This window comes from Podarcis erhardii (genome assembly GCF_964252035.2).
Source record: "Podarcis erhardii genome assembly, chromosome: 11".
In the NCBI taxonomy this organism is placed as follows: domain Eukaryota; kingdom Metazoa; phylum Chordata; class Lepidosauria; order Squamata; family Lacertidae; genus Podarcis; species Podarcis erhardii.
The window spans coordinates 6,897,992-6,917,684 of NC_138501.1; the positions used below are offsets into that span (position 1 = coordinate 6,897,992).

A 19,693-nucleotide genomic window follows, 5' to 3' on the forward strand; every position below is an offset into this window, starting at 1 on the left:
TCAAATTTCAAGTGCTGATTAGCAAGGGGGAGCCAAAGAGACAGCTAGGATTAGGCGATGGTCCATAGGATTATTGTACAACAGATTCCAAGCAGCAGCTGAGGGTTTTTGTAGTCAGTATGGACTTCAGAGTGACCCTGCCCTTGACCATTGCTTAACAATTAAACTAATTCTTATCCCACCCTTCCTCCCAAGGGTCTCAGGGCAGCACAAATGCTTCTCCAGCTACTGGCTTTATCTTCCTAACCCTAATATGAGGTAGGTTGAGATTGAGAGGCAGTTGAGTTGCTCAAAGTCACCAACTAAGGCTAAGCTTTGTGGCTGGGCAGAAATGTGAACTCATTTGCCTCTGACAGTGAAGATAGAACATTGTGGCTAGTAGCCATTGGTAGCTTTTATCCTCTGTGAAATTGTCTAATCCTCTTATAAAGCCATCAAAGTTGGTGGCCATGCCAAGGAGGGAATGCCACAGTTTAACTACGCATTGTATGATGCACCTCCTTTTGTTCCTTCTGAATCTCTCAGCATTTTAGCTTCATTTGCTGTTCCTGTGTTCTAGTATTATGAAAAAGGAAGAAAAACTTTTCTCTATTCATTTTTTCCACACCATGTATAATTTTAAACACCTTTATCATGTTCTCTTACTTGCTCTGAACTTAAAAGCCCCGAATGCTGTAATATTTCCTCGCAGGGGAGTTGTTCCAACCTCTTGGTCATTTTGGTTGCCCTTTTCCAACTCGAAAATATCTTTTGAAGTAAGGTGATCAGAATAATATTATTACTATTATTAACCTCTCAGTGGCTTTGGACACCATCAACCATGGTATCCTTCAGGAGCAGCTGTCTGAGTTATGGGTGGGTAGCATCATTTGCTCTTCAGCCTTATGGAGACTTCCTTGTGGGGTTCCTCAGGGTTCAATTTTATCTCCCATGCTATTTAACATCTACATGAAACCATTGAATGGGCTCATCTGGAGTTATGGAGTACGATGTCAGCCTGGCACCTTCATTATATATCTTTAGGTGCCAGGCAAAAACATTCCTCTTTTCCCAGGCCTTTGGCTAATTAAGCAATGTATGGCCTTTTAAACTGTGTTGTTATTTTGTTTGTTACTATGTTATGAATTTTGTGTTCTTATAACTGTTCTGTGATCTTCGGGTGAAGGGCGGTAGGGCTTGCCGATCAGAAGGTCGGCGGTTCGAATCCCTGTGACAGGGTGAGCTTCCCTTGCTCAGTCCCTGCTCCTTCCAACCTAGCAGTTCGAAAGCACGTCAAAATGCAAGTAGATAAATAGGTACCGCTCTGGTGGGAAGGTAAACGCCATTTCCGTGCGCTGCTCTGGTTCGCCAGAAGTGGCTTAATCATGCTGGCCACATGACCCGGAAGCTATCTGTGGACAAACGCCAGCTCCCTCGGCCAGTAAAGTGAGATGAGCACCGCAACCCCAGAGTCGTTTGCAACTGGACTTAACTGTCAGGGGTCCCTTTACCTTCACTAATAACAGTAGACAATATTCCAAGAGCAGTCACATCATAGATTTGTATGGTTTTATTGACATCTTTATTTTCATTCCCTTTCTTAACAATCCCTGTCATGCCATTCACCATTTTAACAGACCTACACAGCTGCACGCTGCATCAACATCTTCGCTGAGCAATCGGCTAGGACCTCAAGGTCTCCTTTCTGGTCAGTCACTGGCCAGTGCAAACCCCACCAATGTATATGCAAAATTAGGATTTCTTGCCCCACTTGATGCACTAACTGACGTGATGATAGATGCTTTTTATCAGAGAAGCCACCTGGGCCCCTATGGACAAAGAGAGTTCTAAGAGTAACCCTGAACTGCATACCTATTTCTTCAGTGGGAGTGCAACCCCATTTAAAACAGGCAGACTCCCCAGTTCTCATCCCTGGGAATCACTTAGAAGAAGAAGAAGAGTTTGGATTTGATATCCCGCTTTATCACCACCCTAAGGAGTCTTAAAGCGGCTAACATTCTCCTTTCCCTCCCCGCCCCCACAACGGACACACTGTGAGGTGAGTGAGGCTGAGAGACTTCAGAGAAGTGTGACTAGCCCAAGGTCACCCAGCAGCTGCAGGTGGAGGAGCAAGGAAGCGAACCTGGTTCACCAGATTATGAGACTACCGCTCTTAACCACTACACCACACTGGCTCTGTCTTCGTAGGATTCAGCATCAGTCTACTGACCCTCATTCACAGTGCCCTAGAAGAGTTGCTCATGGAACCAGATTTCCTCTTACAAATCCCAGCACTACCTCCCATGCTGTTTCAGAGGGTCACAGACCCTCCAGGGCAGCTTTTCAGGAGACACATAGAAAGGGGAAAGTTCAAAAATTGCCCCCCTTTTCCATGGAGGGCATCCCATCAGTGACAGTTGGCACATTGGAAATCTGGATCCAACCTTGATATATAGTCTGCCTTGTTTCAAGAAGAGGGTTTGGTACATTTTCTCCTTTTCCCTGACAGCCGGCACAAATACAGTTGAAGTGAAAGTTAGCTGAATCCCAGAAACATGGCTGTTCACTAAGGAATGTTTGTTCATTAACCTTCAAAATGCTTTCCCCCAACACAATGAAATAAAGCTCAACAGATAACCGAGGAGTGTTTTGTTGGGGAGGGCGAGAATGGGAGGTGGGGTGGAAAGTGTGTATTTGTAAATATGTTTTCCACAAAGGGGATTTATGGCAGTAGAGCTTGAGCCAAATTGCAGTATTATTTCTTTTTACCTAAGGCTGCTGCTCTGAATTGTGTGGGGAAACTTCAGTGTTGCTTGTACAAGACATGAACATCAAAAGGCTTAAGTAGACATATTTTGGCTATCAAACTGTTTTGAAGAATTGGAAAAGACTATAAACATGCCATGTTAAAATTTTTAAAAGTGATTATTTACTGGGAACAAACTATGTTAAGGGGTCCTAAAGCATGAAGTGTATTAATGTTATGAGATATTCCTTAGCTTTTCCAAAATCTTTGGGCTGAATGAAACTGCTTTTGCTTGTGGCTGTATGTGTCATAAGCTAGTTTTGGAAAGATTAATTATCAGTAGTAGTATTCAGAAATGTAACATCTTTTTTAAAGAATAAGACACATGAGGAAAGTAATTTCTGGTGGGAATATATGAGTATTTAAATATATGTGCATATAAAAATGCAAGTTCGTTGTCTATCTTGGTTATATAACTGGACCTTCTGTATGTTGCAGTCTCATCTCTTTTAAAGTTTCTTACATACTGGACATTCAGTGTCCATAATATATTTCATTGGCTCTAAGCAAGTTGGTTTTAAGGCTGTAGTAAGGTGCATGCAAGACCTCAGCCATCCAAGGCTATGTTCTGCATGATTGGCAAGCTAAGTTGGTTGGTTTGACAGGTTGGATTATGTGTTGCAGCTGGTGGGACCCCCATAATCTTTTGTAAGATCACTGCCCTATCCAGGTACCCAATCACTGAGTTTCAAGTATTTGTCCCTATTTGTGGGCCTGCAAGACAGAATTTGGATTCTCTTTGTGTGCCATCCAACTGACTACCCAATAGTACCTCTCTCTGAGTTGGTAGAGGTGGTCTCAGGGGTGTTGTTGGTCTCCCTCAGATGTATTATGCAGAGAAGGATAGGGGTTTAAGGTATTTTAAGACCATTGAGAATAGTGTTCCTGCCCCCTGATATTTACTATTTTGCCACTTTGTAAACCATTACATACCCTTCTTTGAACTTCAACATTTGTACTTTTCTATTCTATTGTCTTAACCATATCTTTTTAACTTCTCTGTGCTACCTAGGGGGCCTTTTGAAAATAAAAATGGCATACAAACATAGACTTCATCCTAAACTAATTTAGCTGATGAAAGGATTCTCTCTGTGTTTGTTTTGGGTTGAGAGAATACATACCAAATACTTGCCAGGTTTTAGTTTTGGGGATTTTAGCCAGGTTAAGATGGTAGCTGTTTTTTGAGCTGGGCTGAAATATCATAGAAAATAATTCTTTTGCTCTCCCCTCCAAGAATTATTTTTTAAACTCATACGTTAATTGCTGTAGAATTTCAGCCCCACCATGCTCCCATCCCCAGTTTTGTTACCTGTGATTATTGTTTAATATTGTTACAGGAAGCAATGGGCTTGAACTGTACTACTTTCCAGCCACCCCATTGTTTGCTTCATCCACCATCATAAAGTAAAAATAGTCACTTTCTGTATTAACTGAGCTGTTTAAAAACAATAATTTCCCTGTCCATCCCACAAAAAATTCTCTCCTACTCCAGCCCAGAAAACTGTTGAGAGAAGACTGCCTTCTCTCTGGAGAATATTCAGCGAAACGGTGGATAATGGAAACTGTTTTTGTTTAGCTCTAGACCTTTTCTTTTACCATGTATAACAGAGCCTACCCTGATATTCCTATTTGGGTTCTGAGAGTATCCATGTGCAGATGCCAAATTTTACAGCTAAATACAGTAATAGGAATTTGGAAGAGAAGAGCGGAAGCATGGAGATAGGTACTGCATGTTGATAAGAAGAAGGTTGTCATTGAGGATTGTTGTGGCTTTGCCTAAAAACTAAAATAATTAGAAAGTGTACTTATCTTGTAGGTCAGTTGTGATCCCCACACTCTGCTTAAGTTCTAGCAATGGGGCTGGACTGGGCCGGTTACAAAAGCTTTAGATCTCAGGGTTGTTGACATTTTCCTATGGCATACAAATGGAACATTGGGGCTTCCATAATCGGCTCATGCCTTAGAGTGATTTTCTTGTAAGGCTATTCAATTAAATAAAAGGAAAGCTATTTCTAAGAGCAGAACACGCTACATTTCTCAAGATTGCCCTCAAAAAGCCATGGTAATGTCAGAGCTTTTAGGAATATTAATGTTTGATAAGTAACATCAAGGTAGAGTAGTTGTGAAAGAGGCAGAAATAGCCTTTAGCCAGAGCAGAGGTTTTGCTTCAAACCTCTGTCTGACTCAGGAGTCAGTGCACAGATCTGTACGTGTGGCTGGGATGGAGAGCACACATCAGTTGCTGTCATCCCCACCCCCAATTAACCCAGGTGATCTGCATTGTAGTCTGCAACACCTGGTGGAGTGAAGCAAAAGCAGTACTGTGCGTTGCTACCAAAGTGCTTGCAAAGCAGACGGCTCTAAATTATTCAGGCAAGTGAACATTGCTCCAAGCAGAGGCAAGTAATATACTCTGCATAGTTCAACTTTGCATAGTTACTATCCTCTGGCCCTTTGGGAGAATTCCTTCCTGAACACCACTCTGCTCCCTGTCAGTGATGGTACTCTGAGCAGGAGGGCCAGCTTGAATAAAATATTGGTGGGGGGGGGGGCAGCTAAGCCACGCCCCACATAAGTGATCACATGACACTGCACACACACCATATGAATGGCAATGCCCATCAACTTTGTGGAGGACCGGCCAACTCAAATATTTTGGGGGGTGCAAAGGGACCTTGGTCCCTAGGAGTTGGCTCTTAGAATCATAGAATCATAGAGTTGGAAGAGACCAAAAGGGCCATCGAGTCCAACCCCCTGCCAAGCATGTGGCAAAATCTGTCCACTGAGAGTCACCCCTAACTTTACTGGGCACATGTTTCCAACAACATCCAGTTAGGCAGGGTGTGGGAATCAGTACTTGATCTCAGAAGATCATAGCAGTGAAGTGAAAGATTAACATCTGTAAACAACCTAGCAAGATCCCCAAATCCTATCACAGTGTAGTTCTTTGCTCCCATTCTATTCTGTTCTAAAATGTTATTTCTCTAATAAGAGTGAAGCCTGCAGGCTTTCAGCTTGAAAAAATAAGGACAATTTTTTTTATAGTTAGTAGTCTTTCAATTTAAATACCTTCCTCCTATTATATCTTGTCTCCGTTGTTATTTTATTACTGTCATCGTGTCACCATTTAAATTTAACTAGATCAAATTCTCTTATTCTGTATTCATTGTAGAATTCTCTATTTGTTTAGATGGCCTACATTGTCTTGTGGCTTTTTGCCTTTTCAAAATGATGGCTCCCTAACTAATAACATGTACTGTTATGCTTTGAATTTATTGGTTTTGAGCTCATCCTGTTTGTTCTACACAGCAATTCTCCATATCTCTGTTATCCGCAGGGTTTTCCAACATGCTCCTCCTTTCTACCCAAGATTGCTAATGAAAAGAGAATTAAAATAATAATTCCAAGATCAATCCATAAGCATGACCTTCTGGTTCTGAGTAGAAAGTTTAAATTACAGTTCCTATGTTGATATCTATTTGTAGAGAATTTACATTTAAGGTAAACCAAGTGGGGTGCATTTCCTGATCCACCCAGCAGAGGGCCACAGGCAAACACCCAAAGCAGTGATTGGTGTAAGCCTGTAAGCCTTCAAGCCATGGTTCTTTGTCCCATGCTGAATTTTATCTATCCAGTCTGCTCCCTGTTGGGAAAAGAGACAAAGAAACAGCATGGAGGATGGTGCCTGACAATGCTTGGAGCATTTCCACCTCAAGAAGGGGGCACCATAGGAAACATTTTTCCAAGGTTCCCCTTAAACTTGGAGCTGCAAGAAGCAGTCCATGGGGGGGGGGAGAGATTACAAATGCCCCCCCAGCTGCAATTCTTGGTTTTAGCACTGCATAGTAGAGGACCCACAGCTTGTGTCACATTTTAGTGACCCAAGTGCAGGACCCAAGAGACCAGGCATTTGATTATATACTCAGGGCCATCTTAAGCATATCCGGCGCTGTGATGCTAAGATCCCTCTGGTGCCCCCCCCCCCGGCAACTCCAAAACAAGGGAGGGGGCGGTAGAAAATGTCCTCTGCCTCCCACACCGCCCCGATCCCCGGTGTGGTGGCAGCGATCAAGTAGGAAAACTTGCTGGCGGACATGGCGCCTGAGAAGGCAGCCCAGGAAGGCTGCACGCCGCCTTTTGCCAGGAAGCAGGAGGAGGACAACGACCGGTAACAGGGCTGTCTTTCACAGATGCAGAGGCTTGGGAGGGAAGTTGCACACCCGCCAGCCATATAGTTGGCAGGGTGCAGCTGGCGGGCGTGCAGGGAAAGGGGAGGCTGCTGGCAAAGCCGCGAGGCTCCCCCACTCGCTAGGGCGTCCCTGAGAGACCGGCGCCCTGGCGTAACGAACCACTAACACCAATGGGAAAGATGGCTCTGTATATACTAACAACATTGTGAAAGTAGATTAAGAAAACTGAAAAGCTGGTAGTTAACCTGTGCTGAACTGGAGTATTATCAGCTTTAATGTTTTTTCTTCTCCCCCCCCCTTTTTTTTTTTAAAAAAAAAGCACGCATAAGGGGGTTACATACTTAGTTGAAAGACAATAATGGGAGGAGAAATGTGTAGGAGAATGGGGAGAATGTAGGGAGGGTGTACATAAGAAAGAGCCTGGTTTTTGTTTTTTAATGTAAACAAATAGAAGAAAGTGGCTTCTTTAGTAACAACCCTAATTTATCCTTTCACAAAACAACCTGATTTTGTAAACAGGTTTTGAACATTCAGCGTGAGATCCTTTGCCTAGCTTGAGGAGAGAATTGCTCCAATGTGAACTGACGATCAACAAGGGGTTTATCCTAATTATCTCTAGTGTTGTTTCATGAGTTTTGCACTGTCTCTTAATGAGCACTAAAGGTTTAGATGAGTTTGCCTGTGATGGCTCGCAGGGGGGAGATTGTGAATAAACCTCTCCCGTAATTTCTGTTTTATTTTATATTTATTTTTCTGTGGCTTTCCTGTTCATCCCCTGCTGTGCTGTCACTCTGATGTGATGCGCATGATACTGGTGTACTGTGCAATGAAGACCAATGTATACCAACAGTGGCTGATGTTTAGACTTCTCAATAACCTTCAGTCTAAGCAGGGTTTGAGGTCATTATTAGGCATGAATTTGGAGGGAAGATGCACGGTCATTGGAAGTGGTGGCAGATGTTTTCCCTTGAATCAAGGGCGTGATAAAACGTTAAATGTCTGGTCATTTAAAAATGGATCCAAACTAGCAGACAGTCAATAACTTGTATCAAATTTGTACAGATCAGTTTTTGTAATTTTACATTTTAATATTCCAGTCTAAACAATTTTCGTTGTAGTTTTGTCTCCACACTTTAAGGCTTGAGATCCCTCAGTTACTTACAGTGTTCCATTAAGGTTAAACTCAATTATTTCTCATCAGATCTCTGTTGCACACATTTAACTCACAGTGTCAAATTATAATCCATGCTTGGTAGCCAAGCATTCTGTGTTTGTGTTTTACTCAGGGTGTGATGTGATAGACACACAGAGTTCATTAGGACTAAGATCATTAGACTTGGCTAGTTATCTCTTCTGCTTTTTCAGAGAAAATAATCAACCTAGAAAGGAGTAAGTGAAATCCATTGTGGTATAATGGATTGAGTGCCAGAACAGGACCTCTTTAAACCTTATGCTTGTATTCTTCTTTCTTATGATGCTCCTGCAAGCCTGTAGCCCTATTTGGGTGTTAGTAGTTCATGAAATTACCAGTGTGTGAGGGAAAGAACAGGGGTGTGCCAGTCTGCCCTGTCCCTGCTGCTGTATCTCCTGAGGCCACCTCTGCCCCAGCTGCCAGGGTTCTAAATCATATAGGGAGCCTATGCATGTGTAGCAGGCCCCCAACTCCAGACCTTCCCAACAAGACCTTCCCCACTACAATAATGCATCAACAGCCTTCTTAACTGGCATCTCTCTCTTTCTTTCTTAAATAGTTACATTGCAAACCAACGGAAATTAGAAAGCATAAATGAAAGTGATGTCAGAAGCTACGTTGGATTAAGAAATTTGTGAGTATATCATTTTTCATGTTTATTATTATAAACCACGTGTCTTTGTCCATTGTTGCATATGCTCTGTAGGGGTTAGGCAGAGTTCCTGCATATTTGGGCATCCCTGTTTATTTTAATGAAAAGAACAACTTTGCAAATGAAAAAGAATATATGCCCTTTCCATTGCATTTTGAAGCTCTCACATGCACCGTGGACGGTTTAATAAGGGCAGTAGTGCTTAATAATCTTTAGAATCACAGTACTATGTGCCTTCCCCAAATGTGTGCCCTCCAGATATTTTGAACTACAATGCCCATTATTTCTGAGCATTGGCCATGTGGGCCTGATGAGAGTTGTAGTCCAAAACATCTGGAAGGGACCAGGTTGGCCATGGCTGCTTTAGACGTGCTGTGGTTACTGAACCAATATAAATAATCATGAAATACCTTGAGCTATTAAGGTAAAAGATAAAGGACCCCTGGGCGGTTAAGTCCAGTCAAAGGTGACTATGGGGTGTGGCACTCATTTCACTTCAGGCCGATGGACCTGGCATTTGTACACAGACAGCTTTCCGGGTTATGTGGCCAGCATGACTAAACCGCTTCTGGCGCAACAGGACACCGTGATGGAAACCAGAGCGCATGGAAACACCATTTACCTTCCCGCTGCAGCAGTACCTATTTATCTACTTACATTGGTATGCTTTCGAATTGCTAGGTTGGCAGAAGCTTGAATTATTATGCAGCATTAAAAAGGATTAAAGATCACTTGACAATTCTAACTTGCATTTGTGTTTTTTGCCAGAACTGTGGTGAATTCAGGTTTGAAGTTTGTCTCAACCAAAGCTTTCCTGAAAAATCCCAGCCTGCATTACATGTAAGTAAAAACTTAATGGTTCCAGAATATGCAAAACTTTATCATACATCATTACCTTATTTGCAATCCATGTGAAGAAAATTAGAGAGATGCTGTTTAAAAATAGCAAGCTGTGACCTTCCCCAAAGTATTGCAGTGAATCATTGGTGCTTCAAGGCTCCTGATCAGGGTTCACACCAACCTGGAACAAACATTTTTTTGTGGCTTGCAAAGGTGTTCCCGTGTCTGAGACTCCTTCAGGTAGTGATAAAGCAGGATATCAAATCCAAACTCCTCTTCTTCTTCACGTGTGTGTGTGTAGATTTCAGGAGAGGGAAAAGAAAACAACATATTTCTCATCCCCTCAAAGCCTTTCCTGCCTGTTCTAAATGACAGGTTTGGGGCTGATTGCCAACCTTGTACCTGTATCACTATGTAGCAAAGTGGGTGTGTCTGAAAAAAGAAAGGGAAAATATGCTGTTTTCATTTGCCTTCTTCTTGAAACCTCTCTGCATTGTGAGAAGTGGAAAGTTTTTTAACCTTAATCCTGATCCTGACCCTAATCTGTCCTGTTATGGGTTCAAGCAGGCTAATCCATGGCTCTCCCCTTTACTTTATTATTTATTCTCTAACACCTTCGAAAGCATTGAGCATTGTTGAACCATTTTAGCACTACCTTAATTTCCTTTTTCATTAATGCACTACTTCCATTTTTCTGCGTGCAGAAAGCACTATATTGTTTGTGGTTGGCCCTGTTTTGCTACCATACTGATGGCAGTGGATTGTTCAAGTTCAGTTTAGAAAGAATGATAAATGGAAATCATCTACAGTAATGTAGATATATCTGGTTATATGTTGGAAGTGTGTTTTAAGTAAAAAAGTGGTTGCTGATTTTGCTTTTCATTCTGGATTGTTAACAGCTTGTGATACGGTATGATGACTAAAGAGCCATGGATTTCAAGCTTGGAATCTAAGGGAAGAAAAATATTAGATACCAATGACCTGCTAATTGCCACTTTGCAAATTCCATGTTTTATATTTACACATAAAAATATCATGTATTCCTGTGAGACACACAGCCCCTGAGCTAGCAGCAGAATGCTGATGGAGATAGCCATTTAAATGCATGTGCATATTTGTATATTGTCAAAAGCAGTATACTACAGATATACACTTGGATGCACATTCTAATGTATCTGAGAAATGTTAGTGATACAGCAAGCGATATGCCTGTGGATATTTACTGTTGTATATATGTTATACAACAACAATACTTTATTGTCGTCCAAAGACCCACAAAAAAATTTCAAAACTGGATACAGTTAAAACGACCAGACAGACAGATGGAAAAAACCAAGGCCGTCATTTTGTTTTATTTAGGGCATACAGTGGTGTCCCGCAAGACGAATGCCTCGCAAGACGGAAAACTCGCTAGACGAAAGAGTTTTCCGTTTTGGAGGTGCTTCGCAAAAAGAATTTCCTATGGGCTTGCTTCGCAAGACGAAAATGTCTTGCGAGTTCCTGCAGGTTTTTTCCCCTTCCCCCCCTTTTTCTAAGCCGCTAAGCCGCTAAGCCGCTTATCCGATAAGCCGCTAAAAGCCGCTAAGCCGCTAATAGCGCTAATCCGCTAAGCCGTCAATGGGCTTGCTTCGCAAGACGAAAAAACCGCTAGACGAAGAGAATCGCGGAACGGATTCTTTTCGTCTTGCGAGGCACCACTGTAATCATATTTGTTTCTTATAACCTCCAAAAGAAACTTTGCCATGGCCAGTGTAATATCATTTGACCTGTCTTCCAAAAGATATTCAATATGGGAGGCTTCAGATTTTCCCTTCAATCAGTTGATCCCTCATATTGCCCACAATGCAGTAGGATATGCTTCATACAGTCGACGTCCTCGGAACATAAACAAAGCCTATTCTGATAGAGGATGCCTCTCAGTCTGCCATTTAGAACTTCCGAGGGAAATACATTTAGTCTGGCTTTGGTAAATAAACACCGATAGGTAGGTACAGGCAAATTCCTAAGGTATGAGGATATATGAAAGTCGTACCTGTATTGGATTCCAGCTGTGACCAGGCTACAAATTACATAAGATCAGGATCGCAGGTTGCTATGTGAGATGTCCCAAAGCCTTTGCCTCAGGGATTCAAGAGCAGTGTCGTGACCCAGATGATATAAGAGGGATGATGGCAGTCCAATTGAGGTGGCTTTCCTGGCCATAGTTTTCAGCCATGGGCTGGCAAACTTCTCATTGGTTAAATGTACTAATAATCCCTTATACAGACCAAATACTGAGATCTTGAGCCAGTATCTCATGGCAGCCCACCATGCTTTGGTGGAGAGTGGGCATTAACCCGTTTCCAGAAATAGAATTGAATTTGGGACACAGTTTGGGACCTGTAATAGGGACCGAAGAAACTTTGCCCGGAACCAGTCTAACTTAGGAAATAAACCATTGTACCAGATGTTTGATGCATAGAGAATTTGGTAAACAGATTTTGCATTAAAAACCCTTAATGATGGAACATAATGGCCTCCCCTTGTAAAAAAGAATCAGAGTATAGCGAGTTTGCTTATCTCCGCCTTTTGATAAGCGGCCTATCTGTGGCAGTTCCAGGACTTTGAGTGATGAAATAAGAGCCCTAAATACCAGAAGCATTTGAATATATGTTATACAGCTACATGTTCTGTTGAAAGATGCGGCTTCTTGAGTTTTGTCCATGAAACTTATTGCATAGGCCATATTGGGATGTCATGCTAAACCACGATTGGCTTGTTTCAAACAAATCATATTTAACATGAATGGCAGCTTGTTGCTTCAGATGACATGGTGAGCTGTTGGTTAAGCCAGGAGTGGGGAAGTTCAGGCCTAGGGGCCACATATGGCTTCTGCACGCCCCTCTGTCAGGCCACACACCCTTCCCCCCAGTCCACATCAACCCTGCTTTACTTCCTTGAGAGTTTCTGCCTTGCTGAAATGTGTTCTTGAGCTCTGATATTGCCCCTTTGTTCCTTTGATGGAATATATAGAGCAGGGGTAGGCAACCTAAGGCCCATGGGCCACAAACTACAACTAATCCAGAACGCGGCAGCTAGACTGGTGACTGGGAGCGGCCACCAAGACCACATAACACCGGTCTTGAAAGACCTACATTGGCTCCCAGTATGTTTCCGAGCACAATTCAAAGTGTTGGTGCTGACCTTTAAAGCCCTAAACATCCTCGGTCCAGTATATCTGAAGGAGCGTCTCCACCCCCATCATTCTACCCGGACACTGAGGTCCAGCACTGAGGGCCTTCTGGCGGTTCCCTCACTGTGAGAAGCTAAGTTACAGGGAACCAGGCAGAGGGCCTTCTCGGTAGTGGGACCCTCCCTGTGGAACGCCCTCCCACCAGATGTCAAAGAGAACAACAACTACCAGACTTTTAGAAGACATCTGAAGGCAGCCCTGTTTAGGGAAGCTTTTAATGTTTAATAGGTTATTGTATTTTAATATTTTTTGGAGGCCGCCCAGAGTGGCTGCGGAAGCCCAGCCAGATGGGCGGGGTATAAATAATAAATTATTATTATTATTATTATTATTATTATTATTATTAGCCAACTGGGGTCATTTAACCGGCCCACCAGGCGCCCCCGAACCGAGCTGTCCACTTGGCAAGTCCCCATGATATGCTAAACCAGCCTGGTGCAGGGGCTCACTTCTGTGGCGCTGGAAATCACATCTGCTGGAGTGAACCAGCCTCGGCGAAGTAAACCTTGCCGACCCCTGATATAGAGGAAGGTGTGTAGAACATAGTCTACTGTACAAAGGTTGCATTTACACTGGATGCTCTGCCCACTTTTGCTTTTGACCCTGTCCCTCACCGGGATGTGGCCACCACAAAGTAGTGTGGCCCTCAGACTGAAAGAGGCTTCCCATCCTTGCGTTAAGCAAAAAAGAAAAAAGGGGGGAAAGCAAAAGCTTTTGAAGTCCTTGTGACCACACTGGAGGAAGAGTGGGGAGGAGGCTTGCTGTGGCCTGTTCTGCTCAATCGGAATATTCGTTTACCACAGCCTTCCTCAGCCTAGGTCCATCAGGTGGTGTTGGACTACAGCTCCCATAATCTCAGACCATTTGATCTGGGAATGATGGGAGTTGTGGACCACCAATGGCTGAGGAACCCAGGTTGAGCAAGACTGGTTTTGCGTGGCATTCAGACAGAGTCATTATTCATTTTCATATTATGCTAAAAACAACCCAAAACAACCCCCCCCCACCACTGTATATCCTTGAGTCTCATTAACATTGGTGGCAAAAATCCAAGTGATTTCATAGGGAGTAATGTTTGCTTTTTCTACTGAAGTTTAAATCATCAGAATGACAGCATACATTTATGCATTTCACTGTTTCTTGTCTTATAACAATTGGTGCACATCTAGGATTTGGAAACCATTTTTGTTTTTGTTTTTTTGGCAGACATTTTAATGAAGATTGATATAACTGCATGAACTTTCCAACTAAGAAAACTATTTTGGCTTTAATTATGTCACAGGAGGAGCCTTTCAACTCCTTTTAAAATCCCTTTTTTAAAATAAACTGATTCCCAACAGTATTTCATGTGAAAATACTAATGATAGCAGCGAGCACTTAAAGCAACTGCAATAATGTCTGATGTTAAAGAATACATTTTGTCCCCTCCCCAGATGAAATTTGTATAGCCAAAATGCTTTCCTTTAGCTTGATTATTTGAAATCAGTAATAATGTAAACAAAGGAAAATAAACATTCCAGTAGATATGGCTTAAATGTAACTTACAGCATCATTGATTCAGTTCTGGCATTCTCACTGACTTTAAATTTCAAAACAATAACACTTGAACAGCACTGTTTTAGCAAAGCCACCTGTTTGTAAATTCAGCAGTCAAAATCATTAATGACTTGTTATCGTGCTGTATGAACAGTCACTGTGTATTTAAGTGCCTGAATAAGTATTGTACAGTATGTGCTCTTCAAAACTTTTGGGCATTGATGCTCAGTGCATGCAAGTATATGCTAGGGACATTGAAGGGATTCAGTTCATTCTGTATTTTAAAGTGAACCAACCAAATTCACATTTTCCAGATCATGAATTGCAAACACTTCTGTGAGGGAGAACATTTTCCAGTGATTTATTTTCTGTTTTGTATGTTCATTAGTAACAATGAATGGCTGCTCGTTGCACATAAATATTGGGCAAGTTTGGAAGTTTCAGAGTTTTGAGCTTTGTTTAGTAAACATGAGTAAATATACTAAATTGGTCACTTTGGGTTGTTTTGCTCTTTTCTAAATTTTGCAATAAATTTTTAAGCTCACAAACATGCCAAATGTGTAAAAAAAAAATGCATGTTCTACTGTAAAAATTGCCCTCAAATGCATATGCTTAAAGTCCTTTTAAAAAGAATGCAATCAACTTTTCATTCATGTTTCATGTTACTCCAACTGTGTAATAACTGACGTGCTATAGCCTGGCAGATTTCTCAGTTACATAAAATGGTAAAAAGTAGCACAAGTAGGAATAGTGTAAAATGAAGTCTTGCTTGACTTCCTTGCTGAAAGAATCAGGGCTTGCCTAATACACTTATTAAAGCTGCACATTATAATAAAGTCGGCAAACACCTAATTCACCCTCAACTATGGGTGAGGAACCCGTGACCATCTGGTTGTTGATAGACCCCCAACTCCATTCAGCCCCAGTGCATGTGGCCAGTAGTCAAGAATGACGAGAGTTGTAAACTAGTGTGATGTAGTGGTTAGAGTGTCGGACTAGGACCTGAGAGACCAGGGTTCGAATCCCCACTCAGCCATGAAGTTCATTGGGCCAGGCACTGCCTCTCAGTCTTAATCTACCTCATGGAGTTGTTGTGGGGATTAATTAAGAAAGAGGAGAACCATGTATAGTACAAATGGCTTAGCATGGAACACTGGGTGCAGCTCCTAATTCAATGCAGTTCATTACAAGTAGAATCGAAAGCATCTGATCTTCACTCAAGCAGAAGGCAGAGAGAGGAAGCGAGAGTACATGATCCTGAGGCTCATAGCTATTGTACTACCAACCTTACTGTATGCTTGCGAAACATGGACCACTTACAAACACCACCTGCAACTTCTCGAAAGATTCCATCAACGGTGTGTCCGAGAAATCTTACACATCACTTGGGAAGACAGGCGAACTAATATCAGTGTACTGGATGAAGCAAAGATCACCAGTGTTGAAGCAATGATTCTTCAACATCAACTTCGTTGGACTGGTCATGTTGTGCGGATTCCTGATTATCATCTTCCAAAGTGGCTACTCTATTCTGAACTTAAAAATGGAAAGCGTAATGCTGGTGGTCAACAAAAGAGGTTTAAAGACTGTCTCAAGGCAAATTTAAAAAATGTAGTATAAACACCGACAACTGGGAAACACTGGCCTGTGAGTGCTCCAGTTGGAGAACAGCCTTTACCAAAGGTGTCATGGACTTTGAAGACATTTGAACTCAGAACGCAAGGGAGAAATGTGCTAAGAGGAAGGCACGCTTGGCAAATCCACACTGTGATCAACTCCCACCTGGGAACCAATGTCCTCACTGGGGAAGGACGTGTGGGTCCAGAACTGGTCTCCACAGTCATTTACGGACTCATTGTTAAAACCGTGTTTATGGAAGACAATCTTACTCTGCTACGAGTGATCGCCAAAGAAGAAGAAGAAAAAGAAAAAGAAGAAGAAGAAGATAATACAAAAATATAGTTCAGCATTGTAAACCAGACCAATACAGTGGTACCTCGGGTTACAGACGCTTCAGGTTACAGACTCCGCTAACCCAGAAATAGTTCCTCAAGTTAAGAACTTTGCTTCAGGATGAGAACAGAAATTGCGCAGCGGCTAAAGTGGTACCTCAGGTTAAGAACAGTTTCAGTTTAAGAATAGACCTCCGGAACAAATTAAGTTCTAAACCCGAGGTACCACTGTATCTCCTTAGGACTATTCCAATATTTTTTCTTCACTGCCCTAGGTGAATTTAAGTCCCCCATCTTGTGTCCTAAGCAGCATATTAATAGCACTTTAATAATCAGGACTACGACTATTTTTTGTTTTAATTTTTGATGACAGTGCCTTCCTTACTTCCTCTCTTTGGAGTGCTTCAGCTTCAGGTGCTTTGCAGTGTATCTTCATATCCCTTACTTCAGCCAGATGTGCACTCAACTGGGATGGAGGTTGTGGGGAGGCAAAACTGGCAATTCATGGCAGCTTCTACACTTGTTCCCAGCATAGCTGTCAATTGTCCCTTATTTGGCGGGACAGTCTCTTATCCCAGCGCCATGTCCTGCTGTTGTCCCTTATTGATGAGGCTTCGTTTGGCTGCTGGCTGGGCTTTCTGCCTTTGGCTCAGAAGGGCTCAGAAGTTGAACATACCTGTGCCCGGAAAATCCCTTATTTTGGCAGCTGATCCCTTATTTTCGAGGCTGCTGGTCCCTTATTTTCAAATCTGTAAGTTGACAGCTATGGTTCCCAGCCCTAAAAAAAAGGTCCAGGTCTGCAGAGATTTGTAGTCTTAATGGGAACATAGATGACAGGGACCACTACAGCATCTACTAAGCATCTCCCTTGCTCACTGGGAACATTCTATTCTATTCTATTCTATTCTATTCTATTCTATTCTATTCTATTCTATTCTATTCTATTCTATTCTATTTTTCCTCCTTTGTCTCTTCTTCAATGAAGGTGTGCCCACCCCCACAGCACAGATGACCATGTGAACATAATCTAGAGCAAAATTGCCTCTGATCTTCAATCTAGTAGAAGACATTAAAGCTCATTACAGTATGACGCCCTAAATGCTTAATTGACGTGAAAGGCCTAATGGCTGTATTTTGCCATTTTCCCTGTGATCTTTCATGCAGTTTCAAAAGGATATATAAAAAGCTTATGAAACTTCTTATTTGGCATGTGGTCAGGGTTTAGGTAAGTACAGTTTTCAATGAAGGATCAAAGAATACATGGTAAACATGTATATTGCTTATGAATAAGTTGAGCATGTAGTCAACATCTGAGAATGTCTTTGGAGTAAAACTTAATCCACATTTTTCCTCTACATGAATAGACCTGTTTAAAGGTGCACATAGTGATGAGTGTTTGCCTTTGTGTTGTGTCTCATCTTCAAGTTAAAATACAGTCCGTATCGTTGTATAGGCCATCACCCAATAAAAAAACCTGAAAGTTGGTAGCTTTACCAACTTACAATATATTGCAATATTTTTGTTTCAGATTTTTTTTTTTTTTTTTTACTTTTAATAATGACATTCTGTTTCTTTGCAGTAACTTATCTGGAAACAAGTTTTCAAGTTTGTCCAGAAAGTCTTTCCGCCACCTCAATTTGACTGATCTGTAAGTAATTGTTTTGTTTTGTTTCTTAAATGTTGAGGGTTGGTTGTTGTAGTAGTTGCCATTATCATCACCCATCCAGCCCAAGCCTACTTCACAGGGTTCTTGTGAGGATAAAATGGAGAGTGTTGAAAGCTTGTGTGCTGCCTTGAACTCCTTGAAGGGAAGGTGAGATATAAATGTAATAATAAATAAATAAAAATAACCATTATCCAGTATTTAATGGACATGGAGTATATCAAGGAAATACTTATGGGTTTAAGAAAAGGTAAATTTTACTTTGCACAGGCCTAAAGACATTTGTGTGCTCTGGTGAATCAGATGGGTTGGTCACTACCACAGGTTTTGTCTCCATACTCCACAAGCCGTTACTGGGAATGTTTGGGGACTGTGGTGGTAAAGAATATGGGACAGATACATGTGATGAGCACAATACAGACAAACAACTCACTTCATCCCATGGAGACAATTTAAAGAGACTTCCATGCAATCGCTGTATTGTGAAAAGGACTCCAAGGCTAGAACTCTTTAACAGGGGCTCTTCTCTCTTGCCCCTCAAACCACAGAATCCACACTGCAGATCAATTTACTTTTGAAACACTAGAGAATTGCAGTGGCAGTAAACTCTGCACTATGGGAAGCCCTTGAGCAGGCCTAGCATCACGTGACCCTTTGACCTGATGAGAATTACTGAACCCTTGGTGAAGCAGCAGACTTAATTGCTTCACCTAATTAAAGTTTTTGAGTTACTGGGGCAGTATCACAAAACTTGTAAAAGTGGATCAAGTGATGCTTGAGCTGTGCTTATGAAGAAGCAGTCAGTAGGTAACATTCCATGGTCATGGGAATTCACATCCTGTTGCTCTAAAAACGTTTCTGTGTGGATTGGACCTTTTGTTATTTCGTCTTTGTCCTGCTCTTTTGGAACTTTCTTCACATCTTTATTGCACTTGTCTTTCTGGTGAAGTTGTACAGTAAAAGAAAATGTTGTTGTTTTAATCAGTTGATAGAGAAGAAGTAAACTATGACTATCTGGAGGATTTAAAAACTAGATTTGTGTTTGATTTTATTTCCTGCTGCTTCTTAAACTTGTCTGAAGGCACATTATCTTACCTGGACTCATTGTGTTGAAACCAGTGTTAATTCTACTCAGAGGATACCTATTGTAATTGAATGGACATGTGTAACTTAGGTTCATTCATTTCAGAGGGTCTGCTATGAGTAAAATTTAGATGGATTCAACTCATTAGCTGTATTACCAGTAAATATATATTTTAAAATATTTGTTACATATTGCTTTTTAGGGATTTACTGGTTTTAGAAGTTCCCAAGGAGATCCTAATCTTAGTTAGGTCCCATGGTATATGCAGGTATGGAAATTTGATAGACAAGGGAAAATATACTATGGCCTTGGAAAGCAATGTGATTACAGTTTAAGAGGCAGCATTAGTTTGCATATTTTTGTAATGTAGTAGTCATCAAGCAGCTGGATGAGAAAGATTATTGTTTGAGAAAATAGAGTGACCATGTTTGGTCGATTATATCTCAGTAAGCTGAGGTATGAAGAAGTCTTTTGAATGTGTGAGGAACTCCTTTGCTCCACTGAGTATTTTCGCTAATCCAACCTCTATAGTAAAGATTGTACTATTCAGTTGAATGTGATACTTTT

At 41.6% G+C, this 19,693-nt stretch overlaps 1 protein-coding gene across 1 annotated transcript in view; it reads left to right on the forward strand.

Annotated features, from left to right (window-relative positions):
* Nucleotides 1-19,693, forward strand: part of NTRK2 (neurotrophic receptor tyrosine kinase 2) — a 178,013-nt gene that overhangs the window by 15,768 nt on the left and 142,552 nt on the right. Inside the window, exons 2-4 of the mRNA XM_081880995.1 lie at nt 8,727-8,801; nt 9,588-9,659; nt 17,959-18,027. The gene's annotated coding sequence lies outside the window, so the exon portion shown is untranslated. The remainder of the gene's footprint in view (nt 1-8,726; nt 8,802-9,587; nt 9,660-17,958; nt 18,028-19,693) is intronic.